Raw genomic sequence first — 15,370 nt, 5'->3', positions numbered from 1 at the left:
GTTACACCAACCTGGTCTACTGAGGAATTCCAAGACAGCCAGGGGTGCACAGAAACCCTAGATCAAAAAAAAATTACCAATTATGAACCTTATGGACCACAGAGGAAGAAGTTTAGAGAGGCGTTTGTTATAATTTGATAGGTTGGCATTTAAACAGGGAGGCTGTAGGAAGCCAGGAGAAAGAGAGCAAAGCCAGAGCTACAGTAGAGTAGGAGGATGTCTTAGTCAGTGTTCTGTTGCTCTGAGGAGACGCCATGACCACAGCAACTCTTATTAAGGAAAATATTTAATTGGAGCTCGCTTATAGTTTCGGGTTGTTGTTTCATTACTGTTATGGCAGAAAACATGCCAGCCTGCGGGCAGGCACGGTGCTGGAGAAGGAGCTGAAGGTTCCACATCTTGATCCACAAGCAGCAGAAGACTGATTTGAGCTTCTGAGACCTCAAAGCCCACCCCACCGTGATGCACTTCCTCCAACAAGACCACACCTACTCCACTAAGGCCACACTTCCAAATAGTGCCACTCCCTCTGGGCCCAGCATTCAAATGAATGAGTTCCATGGAGCCCATAACTGTTCAAACCCCCACAGAGGGGATTCAGGAAATAAGGTAAAGTCAATTCAGTCATCTAGAGGCCTTTAAAGGACCTATGGCAAAAACTGGGTGTGCAGGCTACTTTTATGTCATCTTGAGGCAAGCTAAAGTCCTCTGAGAGGAGCGAACCTAATATGCCTCCATAAGACTGGGCTGTAGACAAACCTGTAGGGCATGTTCTTCTGATTGGTGTGAGATGGCCAAGCCCACTGTGGTTGATGCCACCCCTGGGCTACTGGTCTGGGTGCTGTAAGCAAGCAGGTTGAGCGAGCTGTCAGGAGCAAGCTGGTAAGCTACACTCTTCATGGCCTCTACATCAGCCCCTGGTCCAGGTTCCTGCCTTGTTGGTTTGCTTTCCTACCCTGGCTTCCTTCTATGACAAACAATGATCTGGAAGCAGAAGCCAGATCCATCTTTTCTTCCCCAAGTTGCTTTCCTGAAGTTAGCTGTGTGGGTAGGGGACGGAGGAGAGCGAGTAGGAGGGGCAAGAGGGGCTTGGGAGTGGGCGTTGCTGGTGAACTCAGTTGGCCCAAGTCAGGTCTCCAGAGTCAGTCACTTAGTCACATACAGCCTCTAGGCAGAGGTGCTCCTTTAGGAGATGACAAATAAACAGGGACATGTGTCTTTCCCCAAGGTCTAGACTTCCTGCTTCATCAACCCCCTTTCTTCAGGCTCTCCTCACACACTGGGAAGGACCTGTGCAGGCAGGAGGCACTGGGAAGAACACAAGCTGAACCTGAAGGGAACTCTGCGCCTTCTTGCTGGGTTTGCGGCTCCACCATGGCTGGGGACTATGAAGAGGCCTCCTTAGAGTCTGACCTCACTGGGTCTCCCGGGTGGTGATGTCACCTGCTGCTATGCCTGGTCCCTGAGTCTCCAGCCACACTGACATCACCCCTGTTGTCTTGGGCTCTGTGGTGGCCTGACAAAAGCTCCAGGATTTGAATATGGAGAGTCCATTCCTCCCTCAGAATCTCTTCCCATGTGGGGGAAACCTTTCTCTGTCTCAGCCTGACTTCTGTCCCATACAGTTATAAGCTCCACTCAGCACTTTGCGCCTCTAACAAACCGCCTGGAATCTCGGACTTATCCATCTAAACTGCGAAACACAGGGGATTAAAAAGGGGGGGGGGAAGCATCCCCCTCCTGAATTTTGTCAAACTGTGAAAAAGTTGAGAAGTCAGCTCATCTTCTCATCATTTCCAGTATCTGACCTTCTCAAGGCTGCCCCTTTTTCCTTCTACAGATTCAAAGTACTTTCTGAAATTACCAAATATTTCTCTGCTCTAATTACTGCTCCATTTCCTAGAATCTGTAGAGATGTGTCTTCTGGTGTGCTTCTTACCTGAGGGCGGGCAGCCCCATGTACCTCCAGGATGGTGCTGCTCCAGGTAAATCAGAGTCAGGACTTTCAGCGAATCCCAGGGGAGGAGGCAAAAGGCTAAAGACAAGTTGATCTTTAGCAAACAATGATTTAGTGAATGACACCAATGTGATAAAGCCTCCATAAAACCCAAAAGGACGGTTTACTAGGGGAGCAGCCAGATGCTGAACACATGGAAATTCCTCGGTAAGTGCTGGGTCTGCAGCTACAGAGGTGTTAGCCACACTCCTCCCCACCTTCCACCATCCCAGGATCAAGGCAACCAGAGTCATCTACTTACAACTTGTGTTGTCACTTCACTAAGCAGCTAAACTCTTCCTGTGTGATAACCCTGACACAGGGCAATACAATAAGATCTGCTGCCTGTCAATCAAGAACACAGCAACTCTACTTATAACTTGATCTCATATTTTGAATCATCACTAAACTGCTGAGCTCAGAGATTCCTCTCTTTAAAAAAATGATCTATTTATTTATTTATTTATTTATTTATTTATTTATTATATGCACGGCTATGTGAATGTACATCTACACGCCAGAGGAGGGCATCAGATCTCCTTATAGATGTTGTGAACCACCATGTGGTTGCCAGAGTTGAACTGAGGACCACCTGAAGAGCTGTTACTGCTCTTAACCTCTAAGCCACCTCTCAAGCCCAGAGATTCCTTCCTTGAAAGGTTGGGTGTCTGTCATGTGTCAGCTTCTTTCACGGCAAGGGTGACTACTGGACATTTCTTCTGATATCTCTCTAAATGCTTTTTTTCTATTAAATTTGAAAAGTTGTTGTTGTTTGTTTGTTTGTTTGTTTGTTTTTGGTTTTCATGTCAGGGTTACTCTGTGTAGTAGCCTTGGCTGTCCTGGAACTCTCTTTGTAGACAAGGATGGCCTTGAACTCACAGTGATCAGCCTACCTCTGCCTCCTGAGTGCTGGGATTATTGGACTCCAGGTGAGATAGCTATGGAAGAATGGGGAGACAGAAGGACCCAGAGGTTCCAGGAACCCCACAAGAAGACCATCAAGGCTGTAGATAGAGACCCATGCGGGCTGCACAAACTCCTGTGCCAACCAAGGACAATGCACACAGTGAACCTAGACCCTCTATTCCTATCTTCCCAATGAACAGCTCATTCTCCATGGTTGTGGGGAGAGCAGGACCTGCCTCTGACATGAACTCTGGTGCCCCTAGTTGACTACTTCCCCTTGCTGGGGAGGCCTGGTGGCAAGCAGAGGAAGTGGAATTAGGCTATCCTGATGAGACCTGATAGGCTGACACCACATGGTGGGGGAGGAGGTTTCCTTCTGTCACATGTCTAGGGGACATGAATAAGAGGAAAAAGGGAGAGGGGGAAATGGGAAGATACAAGTGAGGGATAACAATCGGGATGTAATCTGAGCAAATTACTTCAAAAAGGGAAGAAAAAACCAAATGGTAATATTGCAAAAAGTAAAAACAAATAAAACAAAATAAAGGTGTGTGCCAACACAACTGGCCTGAAAAGAATCGTTACTATTTAAAACTAGTAAGTCACAGGGTGCTGGGAGGCCCCAAACCTTGTATTGAAACATCCAGTGCAATGGAACTGGAGAGATGGCTCTGCAGTTAAGTGCACTTGCTGCTTTTGCACAGAACCCAGGTGCAAGTCCCAGAATCCACATGATGGCTCCCAACCATCTGTACTCTAGCCTCACAGAGTCTAGCACTCTCCTCTGCCCTTCACAGGTGCCAGGCATGCACATGGTGTACAGCATACATACATGCAGACCAGTACATGATACAGTTAAGGGAAAAGTGTTTACTGACCCGTAGGGAGAGAACATCCAGAGGCATCTGAGAGAGATCAGACCAAAGAGAGGAAGTAGTAGACTGAATATGGCCAACAGACTGACCTGTCTGGGATAGAAATAGGAACAGAACACACACCCATACACACACACACACACACACACACACACACACACAGAGAGAGAGAGAGAGAGAGAGAGAGAGAGAGAGAGAGAGAGAGAGAGAGAGACAGAGAGAGAGAGAGAGACAGAGTAGCCAAAATAGCAGGATTATGAGAACCACTAGTGGAGGTGAAGGAAGCCCATCAGCTGGAAGGACTTTACGTTGGGGAGGAGGTGAGAAAAGCTAGGGGGATGCATGGACTTTGAAATGTGTAGCAGGTACTTGTGATACTGAAGGACCCTGAAGGCCAACATTCACTTTGCTGTGTTAATAGGCACTGCAGGGAGCCATTTGTCCTTTCTGGAAGGCAGGGGAATACAGTTTCCCTTTGACATGACAACTCACACACATAAGATAAAAATAACATGGGGGCTGGAGAGATAGCTTGGAGGTTGAGAGCACTGACTGCTCCTCCAGAGGTCCTGAACTCAATTCACAGGAACCTCTATAATAAGAGCTGGTGCCCTCTTCTGGCCCTCGGCTGTACTTGCAGGCAGAACACCATACACAATGATAAACACATCTTTTTTTAAAGATAAAAATAAATTACAATAATACACTGCCTGGGCTAGTCCCTCTCACTCACGCACAAGCAGAAGCAGGGGTTGCCAAGGCTAGTTTACAGGGATAGGCCTGTTTTAGGAGGTCCATGGCCTGTGTCAGTTTCTGGGGTTCCATCGAATGGCTCGTCCTCTGATTCCTTCTACAGGGATATACATTTAGCTGCCATGCTGTTTCCTCTCTTCATCCACTTCCACTGTCTATCCTATTCCCTTTCTCAGTGAGATTCAAGCCGCCTCCTTGGGTCTTCTTAGCTTCTTTGGGTCTGTGAATTGTAGTATGGTTTTCCTGTACTACATATATGGCTAAAGTGAGTACACACCCTGTGTGTGTTTCTGTGTCTGAGTTACCAACCTCAGGATGATATTTTCTAGTTCCATCCATTTGCCTGCAAATTGCTTGATTTCCTTGGTGTTTGTTTCTTTGTGTGTTTGTTTCGTTTGGTTTTTCGAGACAGGCTATGTTAGCCTTCGCTGTCCTGGACTCAGTTTGTAGACCTGGCTGGCCTCTAACTCACAGCGATCCACCTGCCTCTGCCTCACAAGTGTTGTGATGAAAGGCATATACCACCATGCCCAGCGACGTCCTTGATTTTAATAGCTAAGTAGTATCCCATTGTGAAAAAGTACTATATTGTCTATATTAATTCTTTGGATGAGGGCCATGTTGGTTGTTCCAGTTTCTGAAGCTGCTATGAAGAGTTGAATAAATGTCCTTGTTGTATGGGGAAGCATCTTTTAGGAATATTCCCAAGAGTGCTATAGCTGGGTCTTGAGGTAAAGCTATTCCCAATTTTCTGAGAAAGCGCCAGAAAGATTTCCAAGGTGGTTGTACAAGTTTGCACTTCCACCAGCAATGGAGGAGCCTTTCCCTTCCTCCTAATCTTTGTCAGCATGTGCTGCCTCTTGAGTTTCTTCTCTTAGACACCTGATGGGTGTAAAATGGGATGGAAGGGTAATTTTTGAAGAGCTATAATACACAGTTTTACAAAAAGATTGAAGGAACAAATAGAATTCCTCTCTCATCTATATGGGAAAACACAACTTAGAACCCTACAAGCTGGAGTAGGTGGCTCTCATGCCAACCAGAATCTGCTGATGTCTTCATCTGGACATCGCAACCTCCTGAAACACAAGTAAACAACATATGTGTGTGTGTGCGTGTGCGTGTGCGTGTGCGTGTGCGTGTGCGTGTGCGTGTGCGTGTGCGTGTGTGTGTGTGTGTGTGTGTGTGTGTATAACAACACTGAGGCATTTTTAGAGATCAGGAATAAAACAAAATACCTGGGTATGGCCCCTTCACCTGCAGCCATGAGAAGGATGATTTGCTGTGTAGGCAATTCAGGCTGCTCTTTTGTTTTGTTTTTGTCTTTGTGCTTTCGAGACAAGGTTTCCTCCATGTCGACCTGGCTGTCCTGGATTGTTCTGCAGACCAGGCTGGCCTTGAACTCAGAGTTCTACCTGCCTCTGCCTCCCACATGTTGGGATTAAAGGCCTTTGCCATCATCACTCAATTCTTTTTCTTACTCATTTTCAATATATTAACTCATTTCTTCAGGGATACTGAGAAGGATTATATGCATGAGACTGCAGGCGCCCATTGGGGGCTCATATATTTTGAGTTTGAGTATTTGGTTCCCAGTTAGGCTTTAGGAAGGATTAGTAACAGTGACCTTGTTCAGAATGTTGTCACTGGGATGGGCATTGAGGTTTCAAAAAGTAAAGGCCAGGTGTGTTCTCTCTCTCTCTCTCTCTCTCTCTCTCTCTCTCTCTCTCTCTCTCTCTCTCTCTCTCTCTCTCTCTCTGTCTCCCTGTCTCTCTCTCTCTCCTGCCTCACTCTCTCTGCCTCTTCCTCCCTCCCTGCCTCTTCTTCCCCCTGCAGATCTAGATGTAAGCTCTCAGCTCCTGCTCCAGTGCCATGCATACCTGCTGCCATGCTCCCTGCCATGATGATCATGCACTCACCCTCTGAAGCTGTGAGCAGCCCTCAGTTCACTTCTGCTCTTCCCTGCACTGCTGTGCACATAGAGTCTCTTCACAGCAACAGGACAATGACTAAGACACTGGGTGACTCAGCAGCACCAGTCTGGTGCTGGAATCCCAGGGAGGTCCTAGAGAGCCACCAGTTTTCAGTCCACACTGGAATCCAGGAGTGGCTGCTAACACCAGCTAGGAGAGGGCTCAGAATCCAGGAACTGGTCAGTGAGAGGGAGGGCAAGCAGACAGAAAAGCACAAGATTCCTTCTTGTGTGTCTCTATGTAGGCTGCCAGCTGAAGGCGTGGCTCATTAGGGTGGATCTTCTGACTCAAATGATCCAGATTTAGGGTGAGTCTCCACTTCAAATAGTTCAACCAAGGAAAATCCCTCTCAGGTGCGCCCAACCTCCTGGGTTTCAGTTAATGCTGATTTAAGAATTATCCATTTTTTATTTACTCATTTTACAGCCTGATCACAGGCCCCTCCCATCTCTCTGCCCATTCCCTCCCTCACACCACCTACCCCACTCCCTTTCCCATTCTTCTCAGAGAAAGGGGGTCCCCATGGGTACCAAGCCACCCTGGTGCATCAAGTCGCAGCAGAACTAAGTGTATCCTCCCCCACTGAGGCCAGACATGGAAGCCCATTTAGGGGGAAGGGATCCAAAGGCAGGCTACAGGGTCAGAGACAGCCCTCACTTCACTTGTTAGGGGACACCCAGGAAGAACAAGCATGCACCTCTACTACATATATGTAGGAGGTCTAGGTCCAGCCCTCGCATGCTTTGGGTTGGTGGTTCAGTCACTGTGAGCCCCATGGGCCTAGGTGAGTTGACTCGGTAGGTCTTCTTGTGGTGTCCTTGACCCCTCCAGCTCCCTCTATCCTTTCCTGCATTCTTCCACAAGACTCCCCGAGCATGGCCTGTTGTTTGGCTCTGGGTATCTGCATCTGTTTCCCTCTTCTGCTGGTTGAAGGCCCTCAGAAGACAGTTAAGCTAGGCTGCTGTCTGCAAGCATAGCAGAGTGTCAGTAGTGAGAGGAGTTGGCTCCTCCCATGGGGTGGGTCTAAGGCTGGGCCAGGCATTGGTTGGCCAATCCATCAATCTATACTCCATCTTAATCCCTGCAATTCTAGTAGGCAGGACAAATTTGGGGTTGAAGGCTTTGTGGGTGGGTTGGTGTCCCTTTCCCTCCACTGGAAGTCCCGTCTGGTGTAGGAGGTGGCTATTTCAGGCTCCATATGCCCCATTGCTAGGAATCTCAGCTAGGGTCACCCCCGTAGACTGCTGGGAACCACCCCCCCAGTCACCTCCTAATGTACTCGCTGATAACAGAGTAGCCATCTCAGCATCCTAAGGTCAGCCCAAGGCCACCATACACTTCTCCTTAACCTGAGAAGGGAATGGGTGTCCTTGAGTGTCTATATGATGAGCTGTGGAAGGAGAAAGTCATTAGTGTTAGGGAGCAGGTGGAAAGGGAAGCTCGCTCTCCACCCCTAACGGGTGCCTGTCAGTGTCCACATCCCACTAACAGACAACACCTTGGAGCCTGTTGCTTTAGATGGTACATGTCACCCAATCATGTGTTTGAACATTGGGCCCCAGCATTGGCACAGTGTGGGGAGGGTGTGGACCTTAGGGAGTGGGTCCTAGGCAGCAAGGAAAAATGGGTACAACTAACTGGCTCAGGTCCCTACTTGCGGGCTACCTTTAAGGCAGAAACTGAGGAGATCAGTGTGGTTGGTGTGGAGACATGGTTGGTTCTTTTCTTTCCATGACATCACAAGGAGCCATTGTGAGGAATGATGGATACCTGGCTATAAATAGAACTCACTGGGGCTAGGTTTTGTCCTTTAACTGTGGGAGCTGTGGGTAGATTGTTTGGACGGTTGAGGAGTTGGCGAATCGCTATACTTCTGAGCTCCACTAGGACTTCTAGAGCCTTGAACCTCAGCAGAGTGAGTTTCCTTGGGAGGCTGTTGGTTATCTGGCTTTTGCTTTTATTTCCTCATTTCTTGGTTTCAGGTTTGATTGTGGTTACTTTTGTTTTTGTTTACAATCTCCCATTTTTATTCTTGTAATCTTTATCTCAATCCACTTTGATTTTCTTTCATTATCACAATTTAAAAACATGTATAAGAGTATATTAACTACCAACATATATAATCTCACAGGGACATTTCCTCACATGTAAAGGAGAAGGTTGAACACATTCCCCTGATCTCACTGCCTGGTGCCCGCCCTTGCAAGTCCCTCAAGGATTCCCTTTTCTGTTCATCTCTTTACTTTCCAAGTAGAGTCCAAGTCATGTGGACTCCTGTTCAGAGGACTGACAGACACACTGGATGGTCTCATAAGGAAGGGAGCCAATGTGTCCCTGTTTTAGCAGAAAGCAGCCTCCGAGCTGTTTGCCTTAGGATCTTCCTGGTAGTTCAGAAATCAGGACTCCATGCAAGGGCTGGAGACAAGAGTCAGATCCCATTCTCTTCAGTGTAGTAATGGAAGAAGGCACCTGGAAAAGACTTCAAGGTCATCATAAATGTGGATCTAGAAAGAGCCTGTTCTCTGAGAAAGGACAGGAGTTCCCCTGTGAGACTTACCATAGCCTGTGCCGCCAACCTCCTCTGTCGCCCTCCTTCCTGTAGCTGTCCTTTCATGGGATGACTTCTATCTTAAGGAGGGCAATTATGACATGAAGCTAGTGTGTTCTCAGGGCCAGGAAATTGGGGCGATGAATTGGAAGTAAAGGATCAAGCCTTCACTCTTGAGTTCTGCTGGCCAAAGAGCTCAAAAAAGTGTCTAGGCACAAAAGTTGGTGTGTGTGTGTGTGTGTGTGTGTGTGTGTGTGTGTGTGTGTGTGTGTGTCCTACCAAGGCTATCCTGGAACTTCAATCCCAATGCTACAATATTAAGAATTGAGGTCCTGCTTCTCCTTGACCATGCGGGAACATACAAAGCACTGGATAGAGCTCTAAAGCAGGCATGTTACACACTCGATCTGCTGGGTTCTGGATCTTGCCTCCCCAACATCCAGATACATGGGCCATCAATTTCTGTTGTATTGAAGTGACAGAACTAAGGCAATTTGTCTGAGAGCAGAAGGGCCAGGATATGGCTCCATCTCCACATCTGTTGTCTACAGAGTTCTCTGGCTGATGGGTGTTTTGATGGTTATTTTGAACATCCCTGCTCACTGTCTTCTGGTATCCTGGGCTTTGGTAGAAGTCTCAGGCCTAATGGGGATCATGTGATGAATAATAACATCATCTTTCTCTCAGCCCCACAGAGGTTAGTCCCAGGCCCTGGGGTAGCATGAGAAACAGTATTTTGTCACAACTCCGAGTATAGCCAGGAGCTACCATCCATCAGCACACACATCAATCTGAGTTTAGAGAAAGTGAAATGGAATACTTTGAGTGTAGACAGGATGATCGTAGACAACGTGGTCGTGAAGGCCGGGGTCCAAGTGAAAGGCAAAACACTGTCCATTTACTAACAGGAGATATCAGAGCTCATAACTGAAGAGGGCCAATGATCTGGAGCCTGTTGCCATTCCTGTGACTCCTCAATGGATTGTTAAAGTGAAAAGGGTGCTTCTTAAAGTCTGGGTGTCAAAACTCTCACAAAGGACCAAGTGTTGGAAAGTTGTTACCCCAAGGTGGCACCATTTGGGGGAAATTGTGGGCCTTGGTCAGTGGGCCTGGCAGGAAGAATTGGGTCCTTGGGCAACACTGGGGACAGCCATTTGAGTGAAACCAGCTTCCTCAGGGCCCTACTGCCCCACTGCCCAAGACCAGCCTTCCTGTCTTGGGTCCAGAAAATTAGGAAATCTGGGGGTTGGGGGATGTGCCCAGCCCTCCTCGGTCCATTTCTTGCACTTACCTCACAAAGAGCCATTGTGAGGAATGATAGGCACTGCCCACTGAAGGCTCTGGCTGAGGCTGCCTCCTGTCTTCCACAGCAGAAGGTGGTGAGGAGTTGGTGAGAGACTGGACTTCTGCGCTGCTGAGGGCTGTTCCTTGCACTTTCAGAAGCTGACAGGAATTCCTCGTAGTGAGTATCTCTCTTCTGTATTCTAAGGTAAAGAACATTTGACTGTTTTTAGTTTATGTGAATGAGTATTTTGTCTTCATGGATGTCTGTGCACCACTTGCCTGGTGTCTTCCCTGGAGCTCAGAAGAGGGAGTCAGAGTTCCAGGACCTGGAAGGACAGGTGTTTGTGAGCCACCATGTGCTTGTTGGGCATCGAACCTGGGTTCTCTGGAAGAGCTGGCAGTGGTCTCAAGTGCTAAATCATCTCCCATCTGTTTTTTCTTCTTTTTTTCCCCCTTTAGTTTCTCGGGACAAGGTTTCTCTGTATCCTGGCCATCTGGACTCACTCTGTAGAGCAGGCTGGCCTCGACCTCACAGAGATCCACCTGCCTCTGCCTCCCGAGGGGTGAGATGAAGGAATATGCCCACACTGGCTGGTGCCATGGGTTTGAATTCTTACCTCACTCTTTATCATTATTTACTTTATTTTGGTCTATTTCCCTTCATATTCTAAGCCTTTTCTAGGCATGGAATAACTGTACCATATAAGCAATTGAGTTATGACAAACACAGGAACACCTGCAATGCCCTTTGCTCACACTAATCACGTGACTAACCGTGCTGTGGTGCTTTCTTCTCCCACTTCCTCCTCCACATTCACAGTAGCCCCTTCTATCTTCAGGACCGCTTCCTTCCCCCAAATTCCACATATGAGGAAAAAACAAGGAACAGTTACTTTCTCTGTAAAGCAATCTGCTGTGTTAGGTCCATAGATCCCACACTTTTGTCCTTCCTTATGGCTGCCCAGGACTGTGGGATGCTTGCCCCTGATTCTGTTCCTATTCTCTGTTGTTTGTCTGTCTGGGCATGCAGAGCACTCCTTCACAGGATGCTGTGAGCATATCTTCCCCATAAAGGATGGCATACTTTGATGTTGTTGATTTAGGAGAAATATTATGCACAACTAAGGATTTTCTCATCCATGTTCATTGTGAAGTACCATTTTATTTTATTTTATTTTATTTTTTTGGCTAGGCTTTTGGTTTTTTTCCCCCCTCTTTGTGGCATGAAGATTTGGGAACTGTTAAGTTCCTTTCTCCTTTGTGGAATTTTAGGAGGTCTGACATTGTTCTTCAAGGGCCTGGAATGGTCCAACGAAATTTGCCTGGTCCTGTGCTATCTAATGATGATTCGTTTTCATAAACAGTTCAATCTTCTTACTTTCTCCTTGCACTTTAATGTCTTCTCTAGGTGAAATTATATCTAGTAATTTCTCCATTTCATCTGCATTATCGAATTCATGAAAGGGACACCCTGGGTTTTAAAAATCGTATTTATTTAGGAGTGATGTGGTCTGGAGAGATGGTCCAGCACTTAGGAGCATGTAATCTTCTTGGAGAGAACCTAGTCCTACACCCAGCACTCCCATGCCAGATCATAACTACCTGTAGTTACACTTCCAGGCCCACTTCCAACCTTCATGTTTATATAAATCAAGTTATAAAGAATTGTATCACTATATTAAGTGACATGTAGTACCTGTGACTGCACTTGTGTGTGTGTGGGGGGGGGGGGCACCCGTGTTTGAGTCTCCTAGGAGACCAGAGATCTAGGATGCCTTAGAGTTGGAATTAGGGCAGTTAGAAGCACCTGACATTGGTCCTGAGAACCAAATCCAAGGCCTCTGCGGGAGTAGCACAGCTTCTGGGCTGCAGAGCAAACTGCCTAGGCCTGACTCGCTGGGTTTCTGGGTGTCTGTTTCTTATCAATTCCTCTTGAATCTGACTTTACCAGTGCCTTATTTCCCAGGGTGTGTTGAGCTCAGGGTCCTTTCCAATAAGCAGCTCTCAGTTTCTAGGGTCCTTTGTTTTGTCCTTGCAGTGTGCAGTTGATCCCTATCAACCCGATCTATGGCGGACTTTGCTGGCTGCTGCTTTGAACATGCTCTGTCCCTGTCCTCCTAGGCATTCTGAGTGCCTCTTAGGTCATCTGAAATGTTTGCGACACTTTTCCCTCTCCCCCGACCCCCGTTTTATTTTCATTTTTGCCTTTTGGATCTAGAAATCATAGTTATAAACATCTCCCTGGGCCCAATTTTGACTGTTTCAACTTTCTCATTGCAAGTTTGGTTCTAGCCGTATCAAGGAGGGCCTGATAAAGCAGGGAATGGAGGCCTGCAACTCCACGGAAAAGACCTTTATGAGAGATTATAAAATGATCACAACCCTGGGACAAGGGCATTTTGCCAAGGTCAAACTGGCCATACACCATGACACAAGGACCTGTGTGGCCGTAAAAATTCTTAGAAATACCAGGAAGACAGCACCTCTCATTGCGAATGAAATCAGCACTATGAAATTGATTTCGCATCCAAATATTGTAAAGCTGTTGCATGTCATCCAGACGCAAAAGACCACCTACCTTGTGATGGAGGTTGCCGTACTGGGAGAGCTGATGGAGCACATCCTCCTACGGGGGTCTTTAGAGGAGAGCGAGGCGTGGAGACTCTTTTCGCAGATACTGCAGGCGGTTCAGCACTGCCAAGACAATTACATTTGCCATAGAGACATAACAGCCAAGAACGTTCTCATCGACAGCAGGGGGAATGCCAAGCTGAGCGATTTCGGCCTGGCCCGTCACATCAGTCCTGGACAGAAGCTTCTGGGGTTCTGCGGCACTCCGGTCTACTGCGCTCCGGAACTCTTTGGAGTGGAGGAATATGACCCATTCCCCCCAGACATCTGGAGCTTAGGGGTTCTGCTCTTCCTCATGGTGGCTGGGTGCTTTCCCTTTGAAGATAGCTCTTTCGAAATCTTGAGGGTGCAGGTCAGCTCTGCCATGTTCACCGTTCCTCGGCATGTTTCAAGAAATATTTACAATGTCATTGTCCACCTGCTCGTGGTCGATCCCGCCAGGAGGCCCACCATCGACCAAATCATGGGGTGCTTCATGCTCAGGGGCGGAGAGGCTCACAGTCTCCTGGGCACCACAAGCCCGAGGACTGGCGGGCCTTTGAGAGATACGTTGTATGAGCCTGAAGAAGGCATCCAGTCTAGAGGAGACCAAGAACACATTGAGGTGATTGCAACTTGCCCGATACTGCAACCCCAGTCACCTGGGGAACACTGTTGCCACCATCAGACCAACCCCATGAAACCCAGGAAGCCAGGCACTGTCTATCAAGGGGGAGATCTTCACACCATCCCAGGTTTCCTAAGGAGAGCTACTGAGCCTGAGCCTGGCCCATCTAAGGCCCAGGAGAAAAAGGAGGAGAATTATTCCAGGCAGGGTGGCAGAAGCCATACCATACCTGCCACCCTGTGCTCCCAGCCAAAGAGGACCCACCATCGCCATGTATCCCACCTGGGCTGCTCTGTGACTAATTCCCAAATAAAGGAGAATTTGTCACACTCCATGATTGGCTTATGTGGAAGCCTGAACGCAAGTTCCCAGGCCTCGCTATGTCTAAAAACCAACTCTGGTAGACCAGACCAGAATGAGTCTATAGCTCACACAGAGAACTGTATGCCCTCCTGCAGTATCCGCGAGAAACTCTGCGACATGATAGAAGATGCCAGTACAAAAGTCTCACCTGCCTCCTCTGGGGTCAAATGGCTGAACATGACCTGCATGGAGTCAAAAACCCTCACACAGGAAGATAATATCAAGTGGGAATCATACTTTACCTGTGAAGAGGCCCCGAAGCAGGAGCAGGAATCGTACACCCCCTGTGAGGAGGCCCCGAAACAGGAACAGGAATTATATACCACCTGTGAAGAGGCCCCCAAGCAGGAGCAGGAATCATATACCACCTGTGAGGAGGCCCCCAAGGAGGAGCAGGAATTATATACCACCTGTGAAGAGGCCCCCAAGAAGGAACAGGAATTATATACCACCTGTGAAGAGGCCCCCATGGAGGAACAGGCCATCACTCCCAAAGGTGTTATGACCACGAAAGAGGCATTCAAGCAGGTAGAGGCCTTCATTGAGGAAAGGATAGTCTGCCTGGAAAAGGACATCCTCCAGGGAAGGAACACCATCCAAGATGAGATCATCACCCATGAAGAGACCATAACGGAGGAAGAGGTCATCACTCATGGCCAGCCTCAGGATAGCGAGGCAGCTTCCTCCAGGCCCCGGCGTCGCCGCTGGAAAAGGGTGAAGAAGACAATCGTGAATGGCCTCAGGCGGCTGTGCTGCTGTTTGCCCCCTACGGAGAGAAGGCGTGCCTCTTCTAAGAATAGGACTCCAGAGGAAAAAGATCGTGGAGTCACCCACAGAACCAGGTGGGTGCCTTCATTCATTTCATGTTCTCCATACCTTTTCCTACCTGGCCTCTGGGACACATGAAGACTGTGCCCACTTGTCACTAAATCATTGGTTATTCAGAAAGACCAATCCCATAGAAACCCATCAAGTGTGACCTCAGGCTTGTTGAGCAGAAAGTGGACAGCACAGATGCTGACCAAAGCAGGGAGAGGAGGAGGCGGGGACATGGCCACAGGAAGCAAAGGTTCCTTGGAGAGGCGGTGGGGTGCTGCAGGGCCAGTGCAGTAAGTCCTGTGTGTTTCTAAGTCACTAAGAGTCTCCTACCCATGTCTTTCTGCTTTGAAGTCCTGAAGAGGACAAGCCCCAGCTCCATGGCTTGTGAGCCATGGGTTGGGGATCGGCCTGGCTGAGATTCGGAACGCCCTGCGGGGAAGCCAGGCCAGATGTGCAGGAGCCAGTGTGCTCAGGGATCCCGGATGCACAGGGAGAGCTGTCCACCCCAGCGCAGATCTGTGCAGGTAAAATCCCCAGCAGCAGGAGTTGGCTTGCCACTGGGTCTTGCCCAGAGAGGAGGATGGGGTGCAGAGGTACCCTAAAGCTGTATGTGCA

General features: G+C 48.2%; 1 long non-coding RNA gene across 1 annotated transcript; it reads left to right on the top strand.

Moving 5' to 3' along the window:
* Positions 1 to 8,299: 8,299 nt before the first annotated feature.
* LOC311588199 lies at positions 8,300 to 12,919 on the top strand. The gene is made up of 3 exons (XR_014776107.1): positions 8,300 to 8,418; positions 10,422 to 10,513; positions 12,617 to 12,919. It is a non-coding gene; the product is annotated as an uncharacterized lncRNA (long non-coding RNA).
* The last annotated feature ends 2,451 nt before the right edge of the window (positions 12,920 to 15,370 follow it).

Source organism: Acomys minous, assembly GCF_964271855.1.
Source record: "Acomys minous genome assembly, chromosome: 17".
Lineage (NCBI taxonomy): Eukaryota > Metazoa > Chordata > Mammalia > Rodentia > Muridae > Acomys > Acomys minous.
Note: the sequence above shows the minus strand (reverse complement) of the source record. Positions and strands in the feature narration are given on the sequence as shown.